Source organism: Odontomachus brunneus, unplaced genomic scaffold, assembly GCF_010583005.1.
Source record: "Odontomachus brunneus isolate Ranch 3 - 2012 unplaced genomic scaffold, Obru_v1 Obru_scaffold_059, whole genome shotgun sequence".
Taxonomy (NCBI): Eukaryota; Metazoa; Arthropoda; class Insecta; order Hymenoptera; family Formicidae; genus Odontomachus; species Odontomachus brunneus.
The window spans coordinates 72933-91062 of NW_022639509.1; the positions used below are offsets into that span (position 1 = coordinate 72933).

Below are 18130 nucleotides of genomic sequence, written 5' to 3' on the forward strand. Positions count from 1 at the left end.
TACTATATTTAGAAATTTTTTTTTGTTTACTATATTTAGAAAAATCGGGCGATTTAATCGAATTAAAAATTTATCGAGTTGGAACCCACTCCCTCCCCTTCCCCATGTTTAATAGACGCATAAGAGATGATAGTATTGGGACTGTGAAGTGAAATTTAGTAAAAAGTGTGTCACAGACGGTGACAACTGTTTAAGAAATCGTCACAGACAATTTTCGAATCTTCCTGTGGAATCCGCGCGAATTTAAGCCTTGGAGAGAAATGAAGAATTAACGTTTCAATTACGACTTTCCCACTAATAAACAAACAGACATCACTTTAACCCTCAACTGAGAGCAAACTTTTGCTCCGACAACGAGTTAGGACCCTGTGTCGTTCCCGCAGCCGTCGTCGACTCCCTTTTTCTATGACGGCGAGTTTGAAAGGAGCAGCTAACAAGTAGTATAAGTCGCGGTGGCGGTAACGCGAGGGAGGGAGGGGTGGACGGGGGACAGATGGAGAAAAACAGATGGGAGCAACGACGAGAGAGAAGAATATTGCGCTGGGGTATTCGTGGCCGTGTGGTAGTTACCACTCTCGTAACGTTACGAAGTTATATCAACGAGCAATCCTTACAACGTTAACGAGGACATGAAACTAAAATTAGAGGGGGAAGAAAATGTAATAGTTTTAATTTTTAAAGGAGAAGCCCGCGAGCGTGAAATTGCGAACTTCGTCGAAAGTACAAGCGTTTATTCTATTTCCAGAGTAGGTATCTACAAAATATTTTCCTGGGAGGGAAAATGAAAGCACGTTATATACATATAAATATAATACAAATAAATATATGTGCACGATATTTACCGCGAATATGAAGGATTTGATTTTACGTGCCTTTTTAACACGTTAACCGCCACGTCACCCATATATGAATGACAGCTATGTTTCATATACATTCTTAATTAGGCAGTCAACGTGTTAAATGCCTCAATTGTCACGGCAATTAAGTCACTATAACGCATTTCCCTTTTCGCGACGTTTCCTCAAAAGAGATTTCCTCAACTTCTCCGAAAACGCATTTCTTCAAGCGTGTGAAAGCTAAAATACGTTTGTTAGTGTTCTCTTGTTCCGATTTTCGAAAACGAAGATAAAGAAAGCAACGTTAAAGAAAGTGATGACGCAAAGGTCCTTTGAGGAAAAAGGTATTGGACGGGCAAGAGAAGGCGGAAGAAAAAGAAACAAAGCCGTGTGTGTGTGGGGAAGGTAGGAGCGGGTAAAGGGAAGCAATCGCAAGGTGTGCCCGACCGGATGCATCCAAGTGCGACGTGCCGGATCGAAACATGCATTTACGAACGCGTCGGTTTGGATTCTCTGCTCCAGTAACAAGCGGTCGGTTAACGAGAGAGGCGAAAGAGGGAGAATAATAACGTACGTCGCGTTGTAAGATTCGCACGTGGACGTCTTCAGAATTTCCGAACGTGTATTGTTCTCAAAACAGTGACTAACCCGATACGATATGTATATCGATATATATCGACGGTTACATCGTTCTCACACACGCTCAACACTCACAGTGTTGGGCATTAATTGATGGAAATTCTCTTCGAATAAAGTAATCGGCAAATCAATCGTCATATATCAAATCGCAAATTTAATCGATATATGAGATTAATTATTAGTTATTGTAAAGTAATACATAATGAATCACGTCAAAGTTTTATTTATAATTGATTTTATCAATCGATGAAATTATTTGTAATTTTATATATGACGATTAATTAATTTTGATTATTGATTTGTCGATTCGTTTAGAGTTATGGAAAATGTTCATCAATACTATCGTAGAAACAAGTTAGCTAATTTCGCCTTCGTTTTTATAGAGAGCCACTAAGTCGTGCACACGACTGACATATTCGAAAGACTGTTACGCCTCTGTATTTGTAGAGCCTGCTAAACGATTTATTTGCGAAAGCAGGAATGCATCTGTAATAGCTGTTCTTTCTCTTTCTCGACATGAAAGTTGTGTAGACCACGATGATGAAAAGATACGCCTCAGTAAAGCTAATTTCATCGCTCGTTCACCGGAATCACTTGATAATTCGGGTCCAGCGAATTAATAATAATGATGATGATTGCGATAATGATAATGATTGCGATAATGATAATAATAATGATCCAATGCGCGCGCTTTGGAAATGAATATCGAGAGAGTTTCATGAATGATCATTAAATTCTATTAAAATTAAATTCCAAATTAAATTTTCAACTGCATGAATTATTTGCATATCCTCTACTAGTGAAGAGTGTAGAGCAAATGATAAAATTCTGTTCCGACTCGTTAAAAAAAGTTAAACTACAAACTTCACACGCGTGACGAGCAATTGGGAATGATTCGACATTGTCAAAATTGAATGCTTTGCTTTCGCGCATCACCGTGGCGGAGAGTCGACTTTCGTCTTAGGAAACGGAGAAAAAGGGCACTGCCGCAGCGACAATCTATTACAGAAGCATGCTCTCTCAAGTGCGTTACCCAGCTAACCTTACATACGTAGTAGCTGGTGGCAATGTTTTCACGGGTAAAGATCCTCCGCGTTAACACCGCGCATTCGTTCTTTCCCTGTGCGAGCGTAACGAAGTCCGTTATCTCGAAAACGACTCGTGGGCGAAAGGAAGTCTCCGAAGTAGCTCAGTATATTCTGTATATAACACCTTTTACCTTTCCCGCGTCATTTTGCATTTTGCCGAAATAAAAGAAAGCGCGAAAAAGAGATAGATAGATAGGAAGAGAGAGAAAGAGAGAGGGAGGGGAGAGAGTGAGAGAGACAGGAAGAGGCAAGTGAGAGGGGAGGAAACGAGGGTGGATGCACACACAACGAGGTGCGGACGGGCTCCGTCGCAGGCGGATGCACGCCGCGTCGCACAATGCGCCCAGTATGGGCGGCTGTAAGTAATGTATGCTCACATTGTTTACCGTCGCCTTGGCGTGTCGCCATGGGGCATTGCACACGCCGAACAACATGCGCGCATATGCGACCCACCTACACATACCCTTGTCGTGGTCGTCGTCGCCCTCGTCGTCGTCGTTCTGGCGCGGTGCACGCGTGCTCGCGCCCACGTGGCTCGTCGCGTGACGTGACGTGACGCGTCGCTCCGCGGCGCGGAGGTAAAGAGCGCAGGCCGTCGTCCCCGAAAACGCCCGCGCGACAAACCGAAAACCGGGCCGCGCTAACCGTCCCGCAGGGCCGTCTTAATTCGCCGTTTTGTCATGCAAATCGCGGTAATGAGGGTGGACGGGCGAGCGCGCTCTCGCGAGGACTGACGTTGCATTAAACTCACGTTCGCGGTCCGTGTAGTCGCTCTGCGATGGACGATTCGGTCGTAACGCAAACTAGATTGCACGATTGTTCGTGTTCGTAACTTATTCTTTCATGCCGCGTATCGCTGTAATTATATCTCGTCCTAATTTCTGAAATCTCTCTGAATAATCTTGTGAGGTTGTCGAGTGCATTAAAATCAAAATACATATAGTCTCATGACGCGAACGAAACTGACGGGGGATTAACGTTCTTGTACTCGCGCGTAGTTCCGCCTATCGTCGTCGCGGTATATGGTAAGTTGCACCGTTCATCTCGGCGCTGTAAGATATTTTTGAATATATATGTACTCAGGTCTGTTTGCACAGAAGCGGTCGTTCCAATCTTAGCTCTCCCATACGTGATGCTTGAGCCACGCGTGTGACGTCCGTACTTTAGAGCGTTGTCCCCGTTCTAGGATGCTGTGAATAGACAACCGGCCTTGAGTCTTATTCATAGGTGCGAGCTGGTCAGTTCCGTCTTCGCATTCCCGCGGAGGGTCAGCTGCAAGGGACTGACTCTTCACTCGTAAGATTTTCACGAGCCACTATGTGTACGGTCAGCTCGTCAACGTGTCGGTAAGAGCACGCTTCGCAGGATCATTCCTGCGGTAGCTATTCTTCCTCGTCTTACCTAACACGGAAGGTCGAGCCGGCCACGGTGATGAGTGAAAACTACCGTTGCCTTGAGCGTGAGAATGAGATCTCGAATATTCGAAATTCCTATAGATCAATCGACCGTAAGATTTTTGCACTCAACATTTGATGAAATGCTTGTTGAGCGATTGGATAATTTTCTGAAGGTCGCTTACCCCTTTGTTCTCATTGACGAATGTCTCATTCATCCACTTATGAGGCACTTTGAATGGCAAGTAATTATGCATTAATTATATTTAATTATTATTAATTAAATTTCAAATTAAAATCTAAAATGAATTGTTTGTCTATGCTACCGGTGAGAAGATAATAAAATTCTGTCTCAAATATTTCGCAAAATTAAGCTAATGTGTTTTTCAATATTTTTTATTAGTAGAAGATCGAGTTAACGTTTGCACGTTGTGCTAATTGTACAGTCGTGGTCTGAAAGATTTGTGCACCGATTTTTTGTAGATTTCGAAACACGTCCCAACTTCAGGAGAGAGACAACTACTGCTTGACATGCCAGCGCCGCCACTTATTACGAGAACAGAAGGATGGCATATATGGTATATGAAATCTACAAAAAATCGGTGCCCAAACCTTTCAGACCACGAGTAATTACGGCAGTAATTAGATGCAGTGTTGCCGTTAGCGCCGAATTTTTTTCACCCTCTCGTCGCAAGACCGATCGCTTCAGTTTGTTCGCGAGTGTGTTCTGCGTGATTTATCGGGGCCGATTTTTATGTCGGCTGAAACTTGTCAAATTGGTGCCGTCGACGTTTAGTTCGTGACACCTGTAGCAATGTCAATACCAGCAAAAATTAATTGAGACGTATGCTCGTTACAACGACCGTTTTAATCGCCGTCCGTGACGCGCAATAATTGATTCCTACAAACAGCGCGCGCGACAAAAGGGGGATGAATAAACTTACAATTATTTTTACGCTTTACGCGCCCGGCGTTCGACGTGTTTCATTTCACGGGACAACGTGTGACGAAATCACGCGCACTATTATTGCAATTTTTAAACGCGCATTCGTTATGAATGCGAATCTGCATCGACATATTTCGCGATAGAACGCACAGTCTCACAATATCAAACTTTGTTTGTTTTACATAAATACATTTGCAAAATTGTTGACAGAAATTTTCACAAATTTAAAGTCACGGGCACCTCATTGATCGTTAAAATAAAAATGCCATTCGCAGTAGCGCATTCGTGTGTAATCTTGCGTAAGAAATAATACTTGCCATTGCTTTTTTCTTACACGTCGGTTATCCTCATTCGCAAAAAGAAAAAAAAGCGGAACAACCTGTCGCAGTCGGTAGGACTCGAACCTACGCTCCCAGAGGGAATCTGATTTCTAGTCAGACGCCTTAACCACTCGGCCACGACTGCTCGTTGGTAGTTCTCTCTTTCCGTATGAATGCTGTGGTTTAAACTGCAGCAACTGCGGTCTGGCAAAACCACCGCATGACTTCTTCATACGAGTGTAGATTGACATGAGATATTCACTTTTAATTCCTAGGATATTAGTTTGTAATTAACGAGATACTGACTATCGAGACGTGGATAAGATATCAATCGTTAATTAATGAGATACTAACCGCTTGGTCGAATTATAATTTCGATATTTTATATTTCGAAGTTTTTGCTCGCGCAGACACGAGTCGTTGGTAGAACGTTTGGAAAATACAATCGTTCGTCCTCGGCTTAATTAATTGGCTCCACTTGGAATCGCGCTGGTTGGTGGGAGAACTTTCACGGATGTTTAGTGAGACGATATGGACGGGAAAGTCGCGCGAGGGAGGACTTCGTATAAAAACGAGACGATGTCTTCTCGAGCGCAGCGAGCCGCATCAAACCGCCGAGATCTCCAAAGGGATGTCCTCTTCATGAAAGCATCAGTAGAAAAATGTTATTGACATAGCGATAACGCGATGAGGTACATCCGACTCCGGGGTCTGGTGTCGCTTTAGTTCTACGCGAGGAAAAGCCACGAGGTCTCATTATGAGAATCCAATTTTCAACTCTGTCGCCCGGTAATGACCTCGCGCGTCCACATCAATTTGCAGGCAAATCTCTCGTTCTCAAATCATTTTCGTCCTCGGCAACGTCGTGAATATTATGTGGGACGTAGCGGGTTATTATATTTAGCGTGACTTCGTGCGCGTCGTGACGCTTGACAGTTTAGGGAATTGGAGGTACAAAATTATCCCGCCACCATTCAATTCTTTTGAGCTGCGAGGCGCACAATATCGCCGACTACTATGAGCTAATGTGAAAATGGAGTAATTATTTAAAGGCGCGCAGACGAGGACTCGTAATAGCTCGAGCAACGGCGGACAAGAAGCTGCTTACCACTCCGATTTTGTAATACCATGGCATTTCTGGCCATAATAGAACGGCAGTTGTAGGGATATTTGCGTAAACGTTCGTCGTTAACTTCGTCCAAGTGAAATCGAAGACTTTATCCTCGAAGGCGACGGAAGGAGAGAGAGAGAAAGCGACCACCAGAGCAACCGTAGCCGAGTGGTTAAGGCGTCTGATTAGAAATCAGATTCCCTCTGGGAGCGTAGGTTCGAATTCTACCGGCTGCGACGGATTGTTGTCATTATCCTCGCGCGATTGAGGATAATAAGAACAAACCAACAATGCCGTACAATGTGAATGTGAGACGCGAGCAAAGGAAACGCGTTGTTTGTTAAAAAGGACAACTCATGCGAACAAAACCACAAACACAAAACTCAAGCTATTCCGCGTTTGCGATATTTTTGCTTTGAAGTAATTATTACATATATACAGGACGTTTTAAAATTATAGTTTTAGAAGTTAAAAACTCTGCTGGCTAAGACAGAATTCACAAAAAAAGACATTTCGATAGACATTGCTTCGCTGATGGAACGTTTTCAAGATAATGGTCTTCTCTTATTTCGTAAGCTATACGTCCTTTATACAATCAAGCGTGTATTATATTCATCATTCGACAATTGCATCATTAGACAATCATGAGTTTTTCTTCTTTCTTTAGTCATTTTTCTCGCTCAGAATAATTTGTTTCATGGCATCGCATGTCCAGAAGCTTTTACATTTCCGCATATTCGTGTCGATTCACTCGCAAATCGCTCTTTAAATTTCCTGTGTTAGCTTAACAGCGTTATATACTGCGCATACGCGCGTTTAAACGATCAGCGACGCAGCACGTGGTCAAGCGGCCGCATAATCAACGATCTACTGTATTCCGAGATTGACTGCCAGCACTGAAAATCTATAGTTCATGTATACTATAGATTTTTAGAATATATTAGAACAAAAATGGCAAGTGAATATATTAGTGACGGGGAATATATTAGAATATATTATTTTCTGTCAGTGAATATATTAGAACGCCACAGCCGAACGAGTCAGCGTGGTAGTGGAGCACGGCTGCAGAGCGTCACGGCTCTCTAAAAGCCGTGGCACACAGAAAAACTTAAGCAGTAAGACGTAAGCAGTAAGCAAATTGACAAATCACAGTCGTTGATTCTTCTTACGGTCCAAGAATCAACGACTGTGATTGGCTGATTCGCTTACTGCTTACGTCTTACTGCTTAAGTTTTTCTATGTGCCACCAGCTTAAAGCCCCATCTACATAAGACGCAGGACGTAGATCGCAGGTCGCAAGCTTGACGCGATAGCCAATCAGAAGCATCAGAGGTGACCATTTGCGACCTGCGTTCTGCGTCTTATATAGATGGGGCTTTAAACAGAAGCACGCTCGCGCGCTGTACAATGCGCATGCTCCTCGCGATCGGGCGCCATGCACTCGGACGAACAGCTGATGCAGCACGTGGTCGAGCAACTGGCATGGCTGGTCAGTTCATAGTCGAGCCGAGGCCGCGTTCCGTCAAGGCGTTGCGTCAAGGCGTTGCGCGATTGGAATGCGAGTTTACCATCTCCACGTTGCATACCGAAGCATTGACTCCGTGATAGTATCGAAGCAATATGTGCGCATAGAGGGGGGAGAAAAGGGTGATTAATATACTCGCCTCTCTAGAGGCGAGTAGAGAATTATAGTGAGAATAAAATTTGTTGAAAAGCTGAAACTTTTGCATTTTTGGTAGACCCATTGTTGTCTTTCTTGCAAATAAAGATTAGGTTATTGTTTATCTTCGGGTAGGAGAAAAATTAGTCAATGAGGTAACCTCCGGGATTGAATTAATAATACCATAAAATATTCGATATCTGACATGTTTTTATTTGATATGAAACGAGAAGAATGTAAAGAGAAGAACAGTAATGGAAACTTTTCTTCAATTTTTATGTATATCCCAGATAGTTAGTTTAATTAAAAATTTCCTCCCGAAGAAACATGCACGTGCCTTATTACTACGCGTATCCCAACCGCGAAGCTCTGATTCATTATCAAACCGTCGCTCATCACGCGCAATCGAACTCACAACCTGCCGTCTTCGCCGACCGGGATTGTCCGGGACTCGAATTTTTAACTATCAAATCCCTCGTCTCTCGTGACGAGAAAATCCCGGCGTTGAGGGAGTCGAGAGGAAAAGTTTCTCGAGCCGTGGTGCGCGAGTGCTGGTAGGAAATAACGACTCGTTGGATATCAAGTTTGCGGGAACCATTAGTAGGCCTGCGCGGAATATCGTTTCAACAATGGTTAGTCCGTGTCCGTGGCGCGAGTCCCCCGACTCTCGAGCAATTCGAGTGCATCTAGGTGTTAAGCCGATATCTTCATCGCCGCAACACGCAAATGAGAGGTGCTACAAAAGACGCCCGCCAAGTAGAATGCGAGATCCGCGCGATCGCACGGATAATACGAGGGAGAGTACAATGCCAGTGTCATTCGCATTCCTCGTTTGTCAAGCGCACGTAGAGGCGAGATTAAGAGAATTTCTCTTTCTCCCTCGCTCTCTCTCCTTGCTCTCGTCCTTCTTCTCGCTCTCCTCCTCCCCGTTCCTTACTTTACTCTCATCCGCACCCTCCACATTTCCGTCTCTCGCTTCTTTCTTTCTCCCGTTCTCTCGCCCGTTGTAGATACAACCGTGACGGTTACAAACGATACCGGCGTTCCAAGGGGTTACAATGGATTTAAGTCACGTTCGTTCCACTTAATCCGCGGACATTCTTCCCCGGCTTTCACCTACGGGCTCTCCCTGCGCCCAGACACGGGCTCGAATTCCTGGATCCGTACCCGACGACGTGAACGTAATTAAGATGTAACGCTACCCTTAGATTCGAGCACGTTCGTAGCGACGACGTCGCGCAGAATAATCGCCGCGACATAATCGTAGCGCGTACGGGAGCCTCTGTCGACTCGTGCCCGCCGTATCGTCGATCACAATCGATGATGAATTAATCATTAGGAATTACACGTTGAGAAAGCAAGGTGTATAAAATGGTGGCGTCACTACGCGAACTACCATCTCTCTACGCTGTTTCTGCGAGACATCTGTCGCGATCTGTCGGCCCACGCGATACAAAAATTCGGGATGGAAGCGTCACGGGAACAATAACGCGCCATCGCGAGATCGCGAGCGCGATTTACCGCGATTCTCGAGTCGCGACGACGGCGCTTAGCAATAGACCGCGCAGCTGAAGCCTTAATTCCGAGCTTCGAAGGGCCGCAATTCAGCGCGGAGGGGAAGAGCGGGAGGGGGGGATGTAGAAGGGGGCAATGACTTGAGCCCACGTCGGCCAGGTAACCCGGATACCTGCGACATGGCGGGCGCGGAAACTCGTTTCGCCATAACAATTTCGCGGGGCGGATAACACGAGAGCGCCCGCTGGAATTACGTACAAATGGCGGGCGTTATCCGTTCGCGGGGCGCCAGTAAATCGTTTTATCCAGGCCGTGCCGGCGCACGGACACACCGGCGTTTATTTAACTGTAAGTTCAGCCGCCACGGCCATTTTTCTGAAACTATTCCGACCGGGGCCATTACCGGCTCCGGACGACCGAGACGTTAAACCGTTCCGGCGGCGGGGCCGCCGGCGGGGGTGGCTCGCTCACACTGCGATACGGGGCAACTTTTGTCCTTTATGGGGAAGTCTCTCTCTTAAATACAGGACGAGCTCGCGCGCTCGCCTGAGTGCGCTCGCCACCTCGCGCGTTTCGACCCTCTCAAGATTATAGATCCGCGACTTTTAGCCGACGAATGCGCTCTCGACGGACAGAGTCTGCGAAGCGGACGCAAGTTGGCGCGATTCCCCCTCTTCTCGGGTCATACGTGTCGGCGGATGTTGTTTCGATTTCCGGCGGATAAAACACGTACACTCACTGGGAAAGGGAGACGTCAAGAAGAGAACTGAATCATTCGCGATGGGAAAGAATTCGTGGTGATAAGAAGGGAACCGGGCTAAGATTCGCGGTAAGATAGCGGCGTTCGATTTGCAGTTAAAAGATCATCCACAACGCGGTCGCAGTTAAAGTCGCAGCACTAGTCTGCGAATCGATCACGTTTTCTTCGCGCAAATAATTGACGAGTTTGATAAAACTCCTTATCTTTCACGAGTTTACACGAAGGAAATAGACACACGATTGACTCGTAGACTAGTGCCGCAACTATAAAACGTAACTGCGACCGAACTGTAGACGATCCTTTAGAAAGTAACGGGCGCAGGTTTCCCGAAACATGTCTGTTTTGTACGCTGAATGCAAGAGAACTCGTTCCTTTTGTTTCCGTGTAACGTGCACCTAATACAAACAGCGTTACTCCTACGACATTTCGACATCAGTTTGTCGTTGATCGGATTTACACAACGGGCCAGGCTCCGGCAGAAATGGCCTTGATTGAAAAATAGCCATTGGGCGACACGCTTATTGATTTTTGTCTCGGCGAACCTGCTCAACAAGTTCGCGTTCTGCGGCCAAGAGTTAATGGTATCAGCGGGGCGATATCAGAGTGGCATCGGGACTTATTTGTCCATTGCGCAAACCTCGATGAATACGATACCGCAGAACGAGCTTGGTTCTCACCAAGTCGAATCCACACGTAACGAGTCGTGGATTTAGATTCATGAGTTCGAGTCGCGAAATCACGTTCGAAAGATAATCACGCTTGTAAACGTGGCTGTTCGCTCGTTCGCGAGGCTCTCGAAGCGGCATTTAATATTGCAGGGAATGCGGATTAACGGATCGCGGAATGTTGCCCGAGGCGAATCGACGCGATCCCGCGGCCGTAAAGGAAACCGATGAGCGGCGTGCCGCAGCACCCACGGAGATGGTTTCTGGTCAAAAACCATTGTATTAGCCACAGCCGCCTTTATTGAGGACGCGAAAGAGACTCCGCAGTCTCGGGAGCGTTTTACGATGCGCCATAAACTCCTATACAAGTTGTCGCGAACGGAGTTTGCGCCCGGCGACGTCCCGGAATGCCTTGACCCAATGCTGCTGTCGACACCGTCGTCTCCGATACGTTTCCCGAAAGTCAAATTGAATGTTCGCCCATTACGGCGCGTATGCCGGCTAAAAATAGCTGGCATACGAGCCGCATGCGAGGTATGCGCGCTCGACAACTCGCGGGCAATATATGTAGTTTATTCGACGTCTTGGTTCGAATATCTCGAAACTCTTCCGCAATCCGAGACGTGCTCGCGAATATCAAAGGCGATCCTCTTCATTAACTCGACACGATGTGTTTCAGCCGGTTTCTCGGCTTCTCTCTTAGCACTCTGACAGCCGCTGTCACGTGGAACGTGTGCTGTCGTATACTTGTACATTAGGTGAAATTGAACAAAAAAGCCCGTCATCATTTTGCAAATAAGCACGTTGATTTTTAGTTATTAATGAAAGAAAATTTTTACACATGATTGTGCACGATAATATGCGCATAAATTTTCTTTAATATCTGAAAATTTATGTGGTCATTTGCCAAATTGTAGAGAACTTTTTTGTTTAGTTTGACATAATATATTCTGAAAAAGTTGTCCGATAAAAAATTAACGAACGAATATTTCCGATTAAAATACCGATAATTTTTGTATCCGACCATAAACATCTCGTTGAGAAATATCGGTTATGATCGGTTTATTTGATGAAACGCCATTATGATCGGAAATATCCGATAAAATGTAATTAGATATAAAAATTGATCGGAATTTGATCGGAAATATCCGTTTGTTGATTTTTTATCAGATAATTTCTCTCAGTAGTTGTATAAATATACAACAGAATAAATATACAACAGTAGACGACGCCACTACTTAATATCTCGAGATTTATTGCGAATATCGCAAAATGGTATGGGACTCTTGTGTTCACCGAACACAAAATATTAATAAATATTTTCGTTCTTTAGCATCTTCCCTCTCGAGCTACACAAAGATAGTCCTATGAATTTACACACATGGAGGACATGTTCGCCTCTTTGGGTACCGTCTAAGCGAGCTCTCGCGATATATTAATCGTCGCTGTATATCATGTGAAAAATCTGCCGCGATAAGTGCGGCCGTCCAAGTGTGTTAACCGACACCACCAAGCGTGCACCGATACGTTCGCGACCCACGCGAGCCGTCAAACTCCGTCAGAGGCTTATTAATCGCAGGAGCGGAAACGCGCGGACGATTTCGCGGTGAACGGCAGGAGAGATCCCTCGCGATTCCGTCACGCAAAAAGGACATAAACGCGCGCGCGTTCGGGACATAAAGCACCGTTGTGCTCTCCGAAGAGCTCGCGGGGGATTCGCGAGGAGGACGACACCGGGACTCTCTCGCGCTGTGCACACTCTGTTGCACAGGACACAATGCGATACCTGCCTACCTGGCTGCCTGCCTGCCTGCTTGCTGCCTGCTCCACGCTCGCCTCCGCGTCTCGCGACTCCAATGTAGCTCTCGTTATTGCTACTTTATTGCTCGTAAATCCTCGCGCTCTGCGCATCCCCGCTCGCTACAAGGATACGAGCGTGTCCCTTAACGGGTGTCTCTCGCCGGGCGCTGCCGTCTCGTAATCCGACGCGATATGTGGCGGGCCCTCTCTTCTCCTCGACCGAGCACGAAAGGTCCGGAGGCTATTGCTGCATTCAGGAAAATTCTAATAATTATCCGTCATGCGCGTAATCGCCGCTTGAAATTTTCACGCAACATTCCACCGTAAGCGAGCTCAGGTTCCTGATGAGATTTGCGCTCTGTTGATGTACACGGAGAAGATATCGTAATAAAAATCATATTAAAATTATTTTGCAATTTTAATTATTTTTATATTTTCGTAAAGCAATATTATACTGAAATTGAATTGTAGTATAAATTATCATAAAAATAGTAAATTTCATGATTTACTTGGTATATGTTATAAAAAGAGCATTTAAGTAATTATAATAATTCTTTATCAGTATAAAGTCAAATATAATATTTTTATACAAATATATAATTTTTTTAATAGTAAAATTACGGTTTAAATGGTCCGACAAGATCACACAAATTTTCTTGTAATTTTTACCACTCTCTGTATTCTCTCTCTTTCTCTCTTTGAATATATCACTTGTCACATGCCATATGTTTTATTGAAATTCTCGTTTAGTGTTCTCTGTATCTCGCGACAGAAACCGATTTTCCGAGTAAAAGAATACAACTAATCTTATTTTCTAATCCCCAATCCAATTCTAAAACAATTCTAATTCCTAATTTTACCCTCCCCCGCTCCTAAAAAGAAAAGAATACGATAAATAGATTTTATTCCAATTCGGGCGATGTATTTAATTTCCGGTGATACGCGCGGCGATTCTAATTCTCCAGTTCTACGTCGGGGGAGATTTCTCTCGCGTCAGATTCTTTTTTATATTATTGGATTAAATGGAGTTCCGTTGATGATAGCTGTGCTAGATGGATATCTTGTCCGTTGCACGCGTTACACGAGGAAGCCGGTTGGTTGACTGGTTGGCCGGTTGGTTGGTTGGTTGGTCGGCTGGCTGGCTGGCTGGCTGGCTGGCTGGCTGGCACTTTTTTTTTTGAACGTTTACAGCGGGTATGCTTCTCGGCGAGTCGATTCCCAGGGGGGTCGTGTTCGTACTTTTCGCTTGTTCCCCGCTGATTCGCGCGCTCGAAACGCTACGTGATTAAACTCGCCGCGTATACGCTTCGATCGTGCCCATTGATATTCCGCGGGCACCCTCCATCTCGCTCCCTTTTTTTGGAAAACAAAGATACGTTCTCGTTAAGGTCCGACAAATTGCATCGCATACGCGAATTAAATTGCGTGTTGGAATTGGCCGACGATATAAACTTTCCGTCGAGAGACTCATTCTCTCTCTTCTCCCTCCCTCTTTCTCTCCCTCACTCTCTCCTCCCTCCCTCTTTCTCTCTCTCTCACTCTCTCTCCCCGTCCATCGTTTAAAAGAGAGTCAAACGGGAGAACTGTCGCGGCAACGATTGCGCCGACAACATGGCGATATTTAGAAAATTTTACATCGACACGACGTTTATCGCGACGATCGCACGCCGAATCACAAATAATCGGCGCGCGCAATTCACCACCGCGGCACCAAGTTTGAAATTATTTTGTTGAATTTTGCAAACGCGTGTGTTTTGCAACGATTAAATATGATCTACAGCCGATCGACAAACGTTATTTTACCGAGAACAGAGAGCGACGCGTTTAATTTTATCGCGATAAATAAATAAATGAAGCAAATGCGGCGTGCTTTGCAGCGCGCGCACGCGCGTATTAAAGCTGCACGCCACCGCTATCAGGAATCGGTATCGGTGTGAGAAGCGCGCGTATCATTAGCTTGATTGGGCGTCCGTTAAATTGATAGTAATACGATCGTAATCGCAGCCACACAAACGCTTCTTAATTAAACTTGTCTCGGCTTATAGTTTCCTACGAGCTTTCACGAAACGCGTAAACGACCGTTATCTCGCATCTACTGAAAGATAGTTCCGTACCTCGTCTGGATTCACACGTAATTACGATCTCGCGCGGTTTTCATCAAGCCGGCAGATGCGCGTAAACGCTCGCTTCCTCCTCCTTCTCCCCTCCCCTCTCTCTCTCTCTCTCTTTCTTTGAAATAACTGTCTCTCGAATTATCGCAGTCACGATGTAAACATCGTTTCCTGGGCTTTGGGATAATTAAACTTGTCGCTCGCGGTGTGCAACTTTTCCTCGAGAAAGCGAGATCTCATTGCGCGAGAAGATCGATCGAACGGCCGACATGGCGAGAATTCGCAAAAAAAAACTTAAACACCGGCGCTGAAAAGCATGTTTAGGTTAATCAGAGCGTGATGCAGATGCCACTGCTGGTGCATTAAAGTTGCGGAGATATCAGCTTACCCGTGTGCGTCGTTAATTAGTCGTAATTGGCGTGCGTCTTCGTAATCTCAGAAATTCCAGTACCGACTCGGCTGGCTCTTTGAAGTGAAATAAAATCTGCCGGGTCCGCCGAGTGAAAATACTGAGGGTAAAAGTCCGCGGTTAATTTACGAAGTTTTCCGGGGCTCCCTCCGGTGTTGCAGCACGGTTACTCCCGGCAAGTGCCTCTATTCCATCGCACTCGCCGAAATTCCTGACCGAGGGAAGTCGAGTGAAGTTCCCTCGATCATCCCGGGGAGTGAGTCGTTCTCGCGAAAGAGTCGTACTTCACCTCGCATTGGTTCGATCTTATTCGGACGAGGGGAGAAAGGAAAAAAGGGAGGGGGAGGAGAGAGAGAGAGAGATCGAAGTGAAGAGAATTGAGACGTCGCGTCGTTTGGCGACCATCTATCGCTCGCTAAAAATTTCATAAAGTTTTTTTCTCACCGCGCCTGCGTCCGATATTAATTTATTGATACGCCTGCGAAGTGAAACGCATACTCATTTCATTATTTGTAGCAATTTGCGAGGAGCGGCAACCGCGCAGCACAGCGCCGAACCCTGAAAATGCCAACGCAAAATCGATACGACAATTTAATCCTCGGCACACAAGACGGGATATTCGTGTAACAAGGTTACAAACGTTGCCATCGAGTCGCATCCGTCCTTTCCAGTAAATTAATTAAACCGCTGTGCCAATCGGCGCGGGTATTACAACGACGCGAAATTACTCTCCTCGATCTGCCCGGCGATCACGCATTCGACACGCATTCGCTCGAACACGAGGAAGAGAATGGAGACGCGAGAACGAAATATCGATAAATATTTGTACTCGTGCTGACGCGCGTGACGTCATTCGCGTGACGAGACACCGTCGGTATCTCAAATTAAAAGGCACGAATTAAAAGGCAGGCAACTTGATGGGACAAACTAATTTGGAAGTAACAAAGGGGCATACACTCAAAGGAGCAGGCAAATTCGGAGGCACAAATTATTGAAGCAACTGCTTCGCGAAACTGTACCGGTTGCTCCAACTAGCGCTATCGATATAAGCCGAATACCCAAGTTACGATTGGTATGCAACGCATCCGTTAGTTTAGTTATTGTTAGAAGAAATCAACAACCGGGAAATGTCAAATTATCTCGTATTTATTAAATTAACATTCATTAAATTAACTTGGCCGCAAGTTATTCATGTGCAGAAGGTGTATTCCCGACAAAATAAAGCTGCCTCCTCTCCGGGTAGGAGTGAAAGGAGTGAAGTTGCCTGCCTTTTAATTCGTGCCTCTTAATTTGAGATACCGACGGCGTCTCGTCACGCGAATGACGTCACGCAGCGCGAGGACAAATATTTATCGATATTTCGTTCTCGCGTCTCCATTCTCTTCCTCGTGTTCGAGCGAATGTGTGTCGAATGGGTGATCGCCGGGCAGATCGAGGAGAATAATTTCGCGTCGTTGTAATATCCTCGAGCTAATATATTGATATAATATAAACAGAGCAATCTATATGTTATGATAATATATGTCATTTATATTGGAGAAAATGTGGAGAGTGCCTCCAATTGTGTAAGTTGCAAGATAGCAATACGTTTATTGTTTGTTAACATGAAAAAAATTGACAACCAAATAATATCTGAAATTAAACGACGAGTAGCTGGGTAGTCGACATTGACGGCACTAGTTCCAACATCTCGTCGAGTTAGCCCCTTTCCCTTCTTGTCCTTCCCCGTAGGGCCCGAGCAAAGAACGCAGGCCAGAAAAGACAGGCGTAACGTGATCTTATCTGAAAGCTGGTGGAGAAAGGCAGCATGGCAACGGGATCTGCGCGGGGGAGGTGGTGCGGCGGGGTTAGACGACCGTGTATAAATTACGCGCGTCTCCCGATGTGAATGCAACACAAAAATTGGGCCGGGCTACTTATTATTATTCATTGGGGACATTTGTTAGCTTATCTGACGGGCCCGCGGCTCCCTTATCTGTTGGCCGCTCCGACTGCGAGTTCTCGTTCTACGTTTCTCTCTTTCTCCCTCTATCTCAGCGGCTTCCTTACTGCCGCGTTTCATGGTCTCCCAGGGTTTCTCGATCGTTCAGTTCGGCGGTGTGTCGCGCCCGATTATCATTACATTGTCGCTCGCGTTAACGTCGCGGGAGCTCGCGCTAATTTGCACGCGACGCGCGCAGAAGAACGCCGTCGCCGTCGCCGTCGTTGTGTTAGTCGGCCGAAGATTTCGCCCCGGAATCCATTTCCCGTCCGTGCACGAGCCCAGCCACGCCGCGGCGCACAACTATCGTAACTAATTCGGTAACTGGAGCCCCTCTCCCAGTGGAAATTCTCCTCCGTGCCGAACTAAGTTACACCGCGCGAAACTCCGTAAATCTCGCGCTGTGCAACATTTGACTCGCTCCTCTTCCAGAATGCACGTTGTGAGCGAGCGCGTTGGGCATTTAAATTACATGTTACACACACGCACTCGCGTCCACCTGCCGTCGCCGCCGCTTTCCCGCCGACCCCCCGAAAACTAATCCGCAGAAATCATAGATTTCGCATAGGGAAAGCTAAGGGATTTCCCTCGAAATTATGTCCCCCGTTTCTTTCCAGCGGTGTCTTTCTCGCGGAAAGATTAAATACGATTTATGGAATTTTCATTGGAAATTGCGAGCGCGGCCGGCGTAATTGCCCAAAATGCAATTCGTTCCGACACTTAGGGAAAGCTGAAAAAGAAACTCGTTTCGGCGCGTTGATGCGCACTTATTAAATTTCAGCCGCGGGGGAACGCGGGCGTGTAGCGACGCAAAGGTACCACTAGTCTGTATTACTTCGCGGCAGGTAAATGCTCTTTCTCTCTCTTCTTCCCCCCCCCCCCTTCTCTCTCTCTC

At 45.9% G+C, this 18130-nt stretch overlaps 2 non-coding genes across 2 annotated transcripts; one reads left to right on the forward strand and one right to left on the reverse strand.

Annotated features, from left to right (window-relative positions):
• Positions 1-5286: 5286 nt before the first annotated feature.
• Positions 5287-5368, reverse strand: Trnas-aga. Its single transcript has one exon. It is a non-coding gene; the product is annotated as a tRNA-Ser (tRNA).
• A 1120-nt stretch (positions 5369-6488) lies between these two features.
• On the forward strand, positions 6489-6570 carry Trnas-aga. Its single transcript has one exon. It is a non-coding gene; the product is annotated as a tRNA-Ser (tRNA).
• The last annotated feature ends 11560 nt before the right edge of the window (positions 6571-18130 follow it).